Source organism: Syngnathoides biaculeatus, chromosome 18 (genome assembly GCF_019802595.1).
Source record: "Syngnathoides biaculeatus isolate LvHL_M chromosome 18, ASM1980259v1, whole genome shotgun sequence".
Lineage (NCBI taxonomy): Eukaryota > Metazoa > Chordata > Actinopteri > Syngnathiformes > Syngnathidae > Syngnathoides > Syngnathoides biaculeatus.
The window spans coordinates 17,201,332-17,214,976 of NC_084657.1; the positions used below are offsets into that span (position 1 = coordinate 17,201,332).

The 13,645-nt window shown below is 39.9% G+C and overlaps 1 protein-coding gene across 2 annotated transcripts in view; it reads left to right on the top strand.

Annotated features, from left to right (window-relative positions):
- LOC133491734 (cell adhesion molecule 2-like) overlaps window positions 1–13,645 on the top strand; it is a 286,042-nt gene that overhangs the window by 64,338 nt on the left and 208,059 nt on the right. The window lies entirely within an intron of this gene.

Consider the following 13,645-nt stretch of genomic DNA (forward strand, 5'->3'; position numbering starts at 1 on the left):
GACGATTTGTGTTTGTGAGACGGCGTGTGCACCTTGCATGCTAACAACGGGGTCAAGACGCTGTAGTATCTATAAAAATGACAGTACATGCGTGCGTGCGCATATGTGCACATTTGCATCGGGAAAGTCTGGCGAGAGGGCACCCTGGGGGTCTTTTCCCTCTTGATGCAGTTCCCAGGAATGAGTAAGGTGTTTATCAAACACACGACCCAAGCACCTCTTCTGCTTTCTCTTCGTCTCCCACCAGCGGCAATGAAAACATGAACGCGTGCCCAGGAAGAGGAAGGGAGGCGGACACACCTTAACATAATACTTGAAGCCCCCACATGACTGTGGACATGCAGGTTTTTTGATGAGTCACTGTTGCGATGCGCTGATGTCTATTTTTTTTTTTTTTAAATCAAGGGATGTTTGTTTGTTTGTTTTTTGGTAGGGTCTTTAATGTGAAGCAGTGGAGTTGCAGGAACGGGTGCAGGGCTCTTAATTTCTTGACTGTCCATATTGTGGTTGCCCAGTGTGAAATGCATGATGAACACTTAAAAGGTCAAGGCCACATTGTTTAAAACACCTACAGCGGGGTGCATAATATGAGAAGCCCTCCCCTTGACTGAGGGAAAAAAATGTGCGTGCTTTCTGGACTTTTCATGGAGGGTGTACATGAGCCGATGAAAGATGGCACACCAAACAGTTAATGGAACGTCTCTCCAAGGACATTGCTGAGTCTCATGTGCCCCCAAGACAGCTCTCTGTAGTAGTACCAAGACTGACCTGTTAGAGTCACCGTAATGCTGCTGGGCTTCTGGACTGCTGGCAAAAACAAAGGAGACATCAAAAAAGCTTGGTGAGCTTGTTCACGCAGCTGGTAATGACGTCGCCTTTGTGAACTTTTGAGGGATATTCAACAACACGGACACCAGTACGACTATTTACGCTTCAGTACTCACTGATAACGACACAGATTAGCGATATCACAGCTACTTTTGATGCATAATATTTCAGTTAACGTAATACAAGAATTATGATCAAATAAGTTTTTTTAAAGATGCGCATGATGATTCACGTGTCAAAATGCTGAAGTGTAGTGCCAACTACTGGTGAGGAGGAATACTGACATTGAAAAAAAAACATTTTATCTTTGCACAAGTATTTGTGGGTGTGTTCGGTATTCTTCACAATTACCAAATACGTTGAAGTGAGCCCCAGTCATTTTTGTTGTGGTGAATGACTTGTGATAGTCAAAAAAAGTAGTCGAACCTCTACTTGTGTGTGTCAACAGTGGTAGGTAACGTTCTAATTGTTTTGTTGTTGATTTATTATTATTTTTTTTCCCACCAAGTCACAATCACTGACTTGGCTGGCCTCTACTTGTGTGTGTCAACAGTGGTAGGTAACGTTCTAATTGTTTTGTTGTTGATTTATTATTATTTTTTTTCCCACCAAGTCACAATCACTGACTTGGCTGGGACATTTTTTTTTGCTGTAATAAATAGTTAACTTTTAACATTTATGACCCCGAGTGTTTTCCAAGCAGTAGTTGGGGAGGAAAAATCACTCTTAATATAGTCCACAACACAGGAAAAGTCCTCTTTCGAAGACATCCGAGAATTGAGCCTTTGCTAACTTTGGTTGTAATGAGACTCAAAATCATTAAGTGTTTTTCTTCCTTTGGAGGAAGTTTTTCCAACTCTTGTCGTTGGTAATGGTAAACATGTATTGTAATATCCTTTTTTGTGGTCAAGGATGACTCAGTCGGTGATGCCTTTCTGTCACTTAATAAAGTTAACAGAAGCGGTAGCAAAATGCATATTCATACGAGAACTGCTATCTGGTGCAACTCATGTCCAGTCGGTCCACATGCAGACTGGACTGACTTGAGCCAACGTTCAAGCTGAAATGTTCCTTTACTCTATAATCCGTTGCTTGTTTGCGCTGAACAACTTTGCTGACGTCACAACCACCGCTCAACAGGCCTGCCTTTAACAGCCACCGTGAGTTAGAAATATTGAAATATATTATGGACCACAGATCTTATGGATGGTTCTTCATCCCTGGTTTATAGCCACCAACCATTTTTTCTCCCACTGTGCACTTACTGTAATGCCATTTCCTGCAGGGAAGGAGAGCCGTAGTCACTCATGTGCTTTCAACATCTCGTTTTTTTTTAAACAGTAGAACACTGAGCACACTCATCCAGAAGATGCTGTCAGCCACAGCACTCACCCATACAAGTACACGCAGACTTGCCAGCGTCACACATGTCCCATCCTGGCCTTTCCTCTTATAGGCACAGGCGCATACTGTAAATTATTACTCTTTTGATTCCATTTGCTACATTTGAAAAAGCTTCTAAAAATGACATTGTTGAGTTTGTGCACTGGTTTCCACAGGTTAAAATTTTCCTTCTATCAAATTAACACAATATAATTTTTTTTTAATCTTTGATGTCCCCTTTTATTGGATTTGTGAGAGCATTTGAGTTGAAAATGCCCAGAACGTCCTTTTTCAAGTGATCCTAGTTAGGATTTTAAGGCTGGAAGTTGAGGCAGCTGGATTCTCATTAATATGCGACCTCTCAATGTTAATCTGGAAAACAGCTTCACTCTGATTGGCCATTGGGGAAGGGCGACATCTCAGCGGCCGTATCAAGCATTCCGAGCGATCTTACGTCAATTTTAATCAGGTTGGGGGTGGTGACTGTTGTCATGAAGTAGAATTCACCAACAGTTGGATTGTTTGCCCATTATACACAAATAACAGTGCCACTGATGTCCAAGGAGACATGTTGGGGAGGGGGAGTGGGGTGGATTAAAAACAAAAAAAAAAAGGATATTTTGAAAATGGGTCCCATTCAAACATTATAATGTAATTGACCTGTGGTCATTTGTCTTTTATGTTTTCACGATGGTGACTGCAGTTACATTTAACATGATAAAATATAGTTGAGTATTTTTGTTGAACTAAACAAGTATGCTTTTGTATATTGTCATTGCATGGTTTGTGTTGGCTACCCAGCCAGCTGACGCGCTCGTTGTATGGATGTAAATGCACTTCCAGCAGTGTGTGAAAGCCTATTTTACCAAGTCATCCTTCACAAAATGTGCCAGATCACAGCACAGTTCTGCTCCTCCCCCACCCCCAGATTGAAGCCATTTTTTTTCATCTATTTTTTAGTTTGGCAGGTGACACAAAGTTTGTGATGCAAAAGATGCAGCCGTAAATGGTAGAAGATTAATGGATGAAAGTTGCAGCTGCGTTGCCACTCAGACATTTTTCCCCAAAATGAGTGGGTGTGTAGCAACCATGAAGTGGGCAGCTACTTGACCTTTGAAACTTTTATGTCATGAATATGCATGAATTTCTTCCGGTCATTTTGAAAATGTGTTTTTTCTTTTTAGCATTCAATCGCTACACCGCATAGAGGTTAAAACTTAAACTCACTGACTCATTTTGACCGATGTTATGTATAAAACACTAGGGAAAAAAATGGATTTTGATGGAAAAAAACCTTTTGAAGGAATAGTCCACTGGACAATGAAAAGCCTAAATCTGATAGGTCATGTTATATGTTCTGTACCTTGAAAATTTGAGGTTAATCCGATATTCATTTAATGGCGTTTTTATCGGCAATTACAATTTTTCTTGGGCGCCGCCATTTTGGCGAGTCACATGACTTAAAAAAACAGGAAGCGACATCTCCTGTGCGCCTCCTGCGCAAACACAATCACAGACAGCGCTGATTTCTCGGATTTATCCTGATCTGCTGAAGAAATAGCAGCATCGGTTGATCGGGAAGATGATACAATACAGAGTTCAACCTGTGGCTGTAAATGCTGGTGAATATTTGGATGGATTTTCGGATGGGAATGACGCAGAGTCTGATCCGCTAACTGACCACAGGCGCAGAACGGTCGAACGCCGATTGTGTGGAGCGGTAATTATGGAAACCTTTGACAAAGGTCGCTCAAAGAAAAAAATAATGAGTACCACCAAAGTTTTCAACAAGAATGGACAGCCTTTGTGGAGAGGGAGGGTTCTGCTGTGTGTTTAAATTCACTGATGGGGAGTATGCCAACTCAACATTGCCAATCAACATTTTCCCAACTTTGCATAAAGACAAGATAGTCAAACAGATAAAAGATATGCCATTGTGGGCAAGAACTGTTCACCATCGTACCATCATGATGAAAAATCAAATTGAATTACGGTCACAATGAACAGATGGAAGTCTCGATGCCTGCATAATGTATGAAAGCACAAGAAGTCGCATTAGTGGGAAAAAGTACTTTTGTCATCATTGGCTAGCAACATCATATCAATGTTATTTAAAAGAATTCAGAGACATTGTACTCTAAAAGTGTTGGTCTTAAATAAATGTGCAAATACACTTGTACATATGTCGGATGGCTCAGGGTGACCACACTTCTCTAGCCACTAGGTCCTTAGATGTTTCATTTTCTTAGTGGGCAGAATATGCCACCGAGCCTTCCTCGGATTATTTCTATCAGAATTATGGCAAAATTTCGCGATACAGTAGGACATTTTCACATGTCCGATGGTCGTGGTACTCCATGTGATTACACTACAAATCGGTCATGATTTGTTTGTTTACCCACAGAATACGTCACATCCGTGTAGGTAGGTCATGTGGCTCGCCAAAATTTTTAATTGCCGATAAAAACGCCATTAAATGATATCGGATTAACTTCAAATTTTCAAGGTACAGTACATATGACATGACCGATCGGATTAAGGCATTTCATTGTTCAGCGGACTATTCCTCTTAGGCTTTGCCTACTTTTTGAAAGTTTAAACAGGGAGGTGAACCTTTTTTTCCATCACTTGCTACAGAACCGTGAAAATGTGTTTGCCCCCCTACTGATTTCATTTTTTTTAAACATATTTATCACATACAAAGGTTTCAAAGATGTCTGAGTGACATTAAAATTATTTTGATAATTTGAAACCTTTGTAGATAAAAAAAACCCCCCAGAAATCAGGAATGGGCCAAATAGTTGTTTTTTCACGGCACTGTACCTTAGTTTTTATGATGTCAGTTAGACATACTAAGTTTACAAGAACAATTGAACCCAAAATTATTATATATAATGAGCATTTGTTGTGTGTTAATTTTTCTTGGTTTGAATTTTTTTTTCATAATTTGTCTGGCTGGCCAGCTCTTAATGCTGTTTAGTATCGTTTATGGGTTATCCACCCTTTTTGTAAAGTCTGTGTTGCATGAACGAGGTGTTTTTAGTTCTTTATTCTTTATTCTCCCAAAAGGGTCACACACTCATGCAAAGAATCTGTGTGTATGTGTTTGTTTGCATATACGCCCACAATAGTCTACTGTGTGCGTAGCTTATGTTCAAGAAGACCTCAGCAATGAGAGCGAGTGGATGTCAGTCTCTTCATGTGAGGCTGGCGATCACATAAACACGTCACACAGAGTCAGCAACCCTGAAGAGGATAATGCTAGGCTGCTTGATTTGAACAGTCATTTCCCAGTGCAAGGCCGATTACTCTATAGGTCGCACACAGCAGGCAGGTCAGGTTCCTCCTGAATGGAGTCGATATGACAGAAGTCATATACAAGCGTGCTCCTGTATGCGGTAGCTGCCGTAGAAACAAAGAAAACTCCACAGTTTAGACCTGCGCAAGCGAAAAAGCAAATGTGTATGTGGTTTTTTTTTTTAAAGGTCGAAGCTGTTGTTAGTGCTTTTGTCCAGCATGTGGCCATGAGCCAGAGCAAAGCAGCTGTTATGCAAATGGGACTCTTATGCAAGAGCCCGGGGTTGAGCGGCTGGCGAGGAAGAGGGCAATGGAGGAAGAGGAGCTGATGTCAGAACAATATGGAAGCAGACATGTGGAGGAGGAATGTACAATCTCCTGATGACGACTGCAACTCTGGCACATTTTGCGTTGTTTTCGTTTATCTTAGTTCATCTCTTGTGCTGCCGCCTTGCTCGTTCGCTCGCTACTGTGTCTGTTTCGAACTCTGATCTCACTAGCAGAAGTACAAGTCCCCACTGAGGCATGTGTTTATCCCCTCAGTGAATGTAAGTTACTGTAGGCTGACCCCTCCATCCCTCTGCGCCTTCGTCCATTCCTCCCTCGCTCTCATCCGCCTGTCCTGGTGTTCGAGCTTTGCAGCGTGGGAAAGCTTCTGATAACAAGCGGTCTTGTGTGTGTTTGTGTTTGTAGAGCCACTGATTACATGAGGAAAAACAACTCTGTTTCCTCCACATGCATCACAGTCTCCCCTCCCACTTCTGCATCCATTTTCATGGCTGTCCCCTGACAGGTAGCACATATAAGGTGCTCTGTACCTTGTGTCGATGCCATAAAGCCTCAAAGCTTGGAATCCTCCGTGGAGCAGTGGTGGACCCCTGCGCCTCACGCGCACTTGCACACTGCCAGCCGCACATGCACAGAGCTCCACTGTGGATTCACTGGTGCTCTGCCAAAGGATTTCCCCTGATCAAAGCCAGTCTTTTTGTTAGTCCAGGTGTTAAAAAAGTTGAAACAGAGAGGAGGAAGTGGCTGGAGGGGATTGTGGTAGGATTCAGAAACTACAAGCTCTTCCTGGCATAGCAGAAGTACGCGGTGCAGAGGTGCCCCTGAAAGACAACTGGCAATTTTACACCTACGATTCATTCTTTCTAGTCAGTTGATGAGTTTGTCTTTGCTTTGGTTTCCTTTCATGCATCTGAAACAAAAACGTCTGTGATTAAATGAAACATAGGCTGTATGAGAAGCGACTATTTTATTTATTTATTTTTTTTAAAGTTTCCACATTTAGTCATGTCAAACCCACTTTTGACAATGCCTGTTATTAATATTGAAAATGTTATCAAATACCATAACTTGACATGTCGATGGTGATAAAATAGACGTGTACCACAATTTAATTGGTTCTTCTGGCTTGGTCCTCCCTACATTTTTTTGGGTTGTAATGAATTACTAGTCTTTTTTTTTTATGTAACGGTATTTACTAACAAACAAATGCAAGGCTAAAATTAAGTCCTTGGGATGGGATTGTATTTTGTCCTTGCTTCCAAGAACTGAGCAGTAAATGGTACATCATGACCATTATTGCTAAATTTCAGTAAACAATAACCCGTTAGGATCAAAATGAGCCCATGATATATATCGGTGGAAAATACACAGTGCCTCTACTTTGATAGATAGTTCAATTCCACTGCGGTACAACCTCTTTCCCCATCAGGATACAACCTTCAGTCATTCCTAATCTTAAGAACATTGTAGAATGGTATTTAGAATTTTTGGATAATACTTTCTTGAGGTAAAACAAATATATATATGCCCAGGCAAATATTTGCCAAAATCTACCCAGTTAAACACTGATTTTACGATGACAGAAGCATTCATCCATTTACTTCACTTTCTATACATGTTATCCTGTTAAGGGATACTGTAATCACAGTTTAATCCCATGCAATCTGCATGAATGTTGTCTATGTGAGCCTCAACACTACAAATGACTCATGGCATGTTCAATTTTTTTATTTATTTTTTAAGTGGTTGCCAGAACAAGAACTAAATACTTCGGTAATTTCTATAAATAGTAGGTTCAGAACATATAAAAGCTCTGTTTTCCATTAAGCGTCTTCAGTTTTTGATCAGTGAGCCTGTTCACTGAACTCTGATACTGAGGGGTTTAGCACTCCTTGGCAAGTATTCCCTAGAAACACAACATTCTGGAGTAATTGGTGGTATGATGGCAATGACGCACTGTCATGGCTGGTTATGTTAATAACGGTACAATAGAACCATGCAAGTCATCAAACATCCGATTAGCTTGTCGGGCTTACATTCGAACAGCATGCTACATTTTTCAGCAAATCATTTTGGTCTGTTGAATTGTATATGATTAAATCATTGTTTATGCTGTTTTCTAATGCCTCCCTCACTACAAATACATGTAATTCAAGACCTACTGTAAATGCACCCAGGGAAAAATGAAAAAACAAAACACATCTTTGTCTAGAATGTATTGCATCTTAATTCATTTCCAAAATTGGCAATGCACCGCTCCCACATATTATTGATTAAAATTCTATCAGAGAAGATGAGGCAGTGAGTTTTCTTCCGAAAGAAGAAAACTCTCAATAGGGAGCAGGCTTCGTTTGTACAGTACATACTTTGAGTACGATGCCGTTCACAAGTAGGGAACAAAACGTTATGTAGCCAAACAAGCTACATAACGTGTTTAAATACAATCTTATGTCGAATCATTCTATAAAGTTTCAGTGTGAGTTGGAATTTAATTACATAGCAAAGAAATGTATTTAGAGTAAGTTGGAATACATGACTTGACTAGAGGACACTTTTGAAGATACTGTGTATACAATACACAAGTGTATATTTAGGAAATGGACAAGTCATTCAAATAGACACATTAATCTTGTGATTGGATAAAGTGATTGGTTATCATTTTTTAAACTCGATGATTGTTGCTCGGCCCCAAAAATCTTGTGTAAAGCCCAACTTTAATATATGATTGACTTTTGTTTCTCATTTAATGGCTAACTTTGTTTTTTTTCCACAAAATTAATAGTGAATCATACATCAGGTTAAGCAATATATTATGCTCAAACTAGACTATGACTTAGTCTGCAAGACTTGTTGATATGTGCGAGCCATCTTAGTGAGCCACTCCAAAGTCGTAAACCTTCCACGAACGAGTGCTGTACAAGGAACTGATCTGATTTGTTCAGGTTTGAAATCCTATTCCTCACAAGAGTCATAAAAATGCATTTATGGATTCTGGATAGTGATGGGAATCATACTTGCTTCGTCACTTAATCGATCAGAATTCTGTCAGTTTTATGTTCCTGTTGATTGAATCTCAATGATTTTGCTGTCTTGTGTGGGGCAGCTTTAGCTATGAGAGGTTGTGGGACATCCATGCATTATGGCAAAATGATCCTACTCAATATAGAAGTTCAGAACATTTGGAGTGAGACGCAGTAATTTTACATGAAGCCGAAATGCCCCTCCTTAATACAACACAAACACAAATAGACATTTGCTATTCATGGTGTCTGCACATGTCTGCGTTTAAACATGCGTATGATGTCTCTATTAGCATCAAATTCCAGGAGATTAAAGTGTGGCTAATCTCACACTCCAGTCTTCTCCTCAGGGAAAATTTAAAAAAAGATTAAGATTGAAAAGGGTAGTCCTAAAACTCCCGTGAGAGTTCTGTACGTTGTCGTTCCCCCAAATTCAGTTGTAAAAGAGCAAACAAATGAAGTAGGTTAATGTAGCGTGCAGTTGAAATTAACGTGCTCTCCAGGTTCATGTATCACCCTCCTTCTTAACAAGCCTTATCCTTGATAATGTTCTTTTCATGTTATGTACCCTTTCATCTGACAGCTCCTTTTCATACAAATCCCTGCGGGCCACAGTCGAGAGACTTGCTCGTACGTGTCACAGTAATCATTTTCTTGAGCCGAGATAAAGATATGGTCATAGTGTGGCTCTGCCTCCCTCTTTCTTTTCTCCCGCTCAGTCACCAATATTGTTTGGGGACTCTGTGTCCGCTCCTGACAGAAATGAATTCAGCCAATGCGAAGACGGGCCGCATTGCTGTGCAGAGAGAGCCAGTGCCTTATGTTATGTGGACGCCACAATACGCACATAAAAATGCATCTGCACACTCACGCCCCACAGGTTGTAGACATAGCACTGAGAGAAACAAAAGACAAATCCGCTCTTGTTTGGTATTACATTTTCGTTGATGTTTTGGTCGGAATGGTACGACCGTTTTGTCCACGTCTTTTCTGTCATCCGAGCTGGCAAAATAATTCATTGATGTTAAAGGAAGAAAAAATGGAAAGTTGCAGGTTTTTCTCCCACAAAAACTCAACAGCATAGAAATATCAGCAAAGGACCAAATTGTTCATTCCTCTCTGGAGTGATTCTTTTTCCAAATCGTTGAATGGCGCATCCTTGCAGTGTCTAAACAGGAAGTGAAGCCAAATCCACACAGAATCTCATGGTTCCTATCACCTCCCACCATCACGGCGGCAGTATTCATCATTACTAAGCACAGCTGTAATTGAACAAAGTAATCCATAAAATCTATAGGCTGATGCTGTTTTGCTCTTGTGGCTGTGAGGCAATGCTTATTCAGTCACGTACTATTTGTACTCTTTTACTTCAAATTTGCTTCTAACTGTAGCTGTTAATGACACCAAAAGTTGCTCCATATGTTATCCCCCAGCTAAATGTTGTGGCTCTTGTTAAAAAATATATACATCTTTCAAAATTGGAGTCTAGATCTTAATTGCCTAACATTCAGACTCATTATTAAAATTGAGTTATGACATGATTCTAATTGAAAAAATTGATTCATTGCACTTGCACACATCACTCAGTATCTGCACTTGTTTTACCACCGCGAAAGAAAGAAGCCTGGAAGTAGCGAAATCTAATTGAAACATAATTCCCCCAAGACACATGTTCATGTTAATTGACTTTGTGTGCCTGTTTCCATGTCTGTGTGTAGTTGAGTTGGTGTGTTTTTCTTTTTCCGTGTGTGTGTAGCCCGAAGTAAGTTGTGAGTTGCTTGTCTAATCAACACCTGGGAACCCCTTGATATTCCCATCCCACTCTCCACCCATTTTCTAATTGAACCTTTTAAACTTATTAGGCTCTGTTTTCCATATAGTACATTCTATGCGTACACGGATTTAAGAATGTAATGAAATTATACCGTTATAATCTGTTAATCAGATTCCACCTATCCTTGTGGCTTTCACTCATTGGTCTTTCGCAATTTCAGTGGCTCTGTGGCTCAGGCTAGCCTGTGGGAAAGTGCCCAACAATAGAGTTTCGAATGGATATGAGATGGACTCTTTGTTGACTATTCAGAATTAAAGAGGGCAATTAAGGGATTACTTTTGAGAGACACAGGTGTGATATTTCATTGAATTGAAAAGGTTTCCAACAATTACCAACTACTACCACTGTTCTCCGGACTTCACTTAACATGGGAAGATATTTGTTGGCTACTCGTCTTAAATATAGAAAATATTAGCTTCCTTGAACTCTATCCCTATTTTGTCAATTGTGATAAATGGATGGCTGATTAATTTTGTCTTGAAATGTTGAAATGTGTCTTGATATGAAATAGAGTGCACTACCTGGCTGCAACTGGCGGACGAGCCTTCATTCAGTCGCCATTGGTTTACAGTCCAGAGAAGATTAACATGACATAAGTCATGGGAAGTTGAGCTTTATCCACGCATATCTCCACTGGGCAGCTTCTTTTCTGTTGTCACAGCGCTGAGATCAAAACAAGTGTTGGGAATACTCAGAGAGCCCAAGACATCGCCAAGTGCACATTGACATCTTCAGCCAACATATCCTCTTTCACAATGTGAAAAGATGACATAACTGCTTACATTCTTCATTGATGCCATGTTCAGTAGGTCTTTGTTCACTAAGTTTAGTACTTTGGTTTGGACCAAAGTCCCCAGCATATACTCTCACACCCTGAAGGAGACAAACCACAGAGTGATAGTGTTTCTGACTTGAGCAGATAAAACATTTATGATTTCCATGTGCCTTTTCCTTTTTCTTTCAACAACAGCACCAAAAATAACCCGTGAATGCAGCTAAATAAACAATCTTATTAATAACCTGTGTTGCTCAGAAATCACCCTGTAATTAATTTGGTTCTGATGGCTTTGTCGGCACCTCTTCTCTCATTTGGTGTCAGACTTGCTTATTGAGGCCTGTGGTATGGGGGAAGGTACAATGGAGTTAAATGGGAAAATTTTCAACAGTTAAAAAAGAAAAAACAAAAACAAAACGTTGGTTCTGGTGAGCACCAGCGTTCACAGTGCTCTTTGGGGCACTCACGCTATGCTGTATGAGTGTGTGCGTACGCGTGTATCCAAATTTCATCACTTCTGCACCATCTGTCTTGGAAATGCTCCTCCTTATATGCTCCTCAACATTATTACCTGCCATTCTTGTAAGTGGTGCACACCCTTGTGGTTACTACTTTTATCCCACTCAATGGAGTAGTGTCTTTTTGTTTTGTGTGTGTGGATCCTGTGGCTTATTTGGTATTTACCACTGGAGTCTCACAAATACTGTATGTTTTGTGCAAAACCCAATGCACTCTCTTGAGTAAAATGTCAAAAGTCAGGCGAAGCCATCAGTTTTACTTTTGGACAAGGAAAAAGCCAATGAGCAGTGATTTGGCTCTAATCTTAGCCAAATTTTGTTCAAAAGTACCGTTCCTTGAAGCTTTATTTTTTTCTTCGTCCTGCTTTTCTGAACCTTCGTAAGCACGCCGTCATTTCTTTGCATGTGAGCATGCTGCTTGAACACAGCAAGATGCACAAACTACTGCTCGAGTCTCACCAGGGTTCGGCTCAGTAGTTTTATAGCCAACTCATCTCCACTTCTAATCAAAATGCTTCTTCGACCCTGAACCTCCTGCCGAGGAGACAAATAAGCAATTATGGGTTTAAATGGTCTACAATTACGACTAATTTCAATGCCTGTCTTACAGATATTTGCTTTTCTCTCATATTTCAGTTGACTGGTACAAGAATTGTGTGACATGGATCATAACCAGACAGACTAGTTACAGATACAACAGATCCATTCTCGTTAGAATGCGGTAGCGTTTCTATTTCACATCAACTGTCATGATTCGGACAAAGAAGCAGTTTCTCCTTTTTCCTTTCTTTTAGGCTTTACACTATCCGGATTTTTGGGGCTGATCACCGATCAGCAAGTTTAAAAAAGTGATCACCGATCCGATCACAAGATTTACTCTATTTATTGATTTACTGTGTACTTGTGTACTTGATGGCTTAAAAAAAAATTCCATTTATAATAATGCATTTGTGTTATTGTATTTATGCCAGTGTGACATAGTCACAGACAGAACAAACGAATGGTCTATTAGGTGGCAGGAAGTACATCCAATAATTCTTGTATTCACTTTTTATTACATTTTTGTTTGTTGGTGTGCTATGAGGTTTTTCAACTTTAAAATATCTGCCTTGGCTCCGTAAACCTTGGACGTCACTGTTTTAGTCAGATCATGTATTCTAATCAGGTTAAACCAACAATATAACAAGACAGAAATAATTCAACTAATTTACTGTAATTAAATAACTTTAATGTAATTTAATTTCTTCACACAGACCAAAACTTTAGAACGTGTTTTGACAAAACAGCTGCATGCTCGTTTATGGCTGTTAGTGGTAGCACTGGCTTGTTCGGATACATCATGTTTTGTTGCCCGCTTGCAAGCGGGACCGTATTTGAACTAGGTGAACATACCTCAAGCGAGTTTTAAACGAACGTCCTCTGATGAGCAATGGTGATCACCATCAGGTAGACATTCTCACTCCTAAGCATATTTACTGACAAAAGGTAGCGTTCCAAATTTTTTCATTTATTTATTTTTTTAACTCTGCTTCCTGATGTGCATTTAACAATTTATCCATGGGAATTCCAGATTGAGTTTATTCACCAGTGGTACCTTCAGGCAGTGCCGGACAACACATATGACAAAATTAAATGGAGAGCTCCATTTATTTTAATGGATTTTGACACCCGTATTTTCAATTTTTCACAAAAGAAACTAATA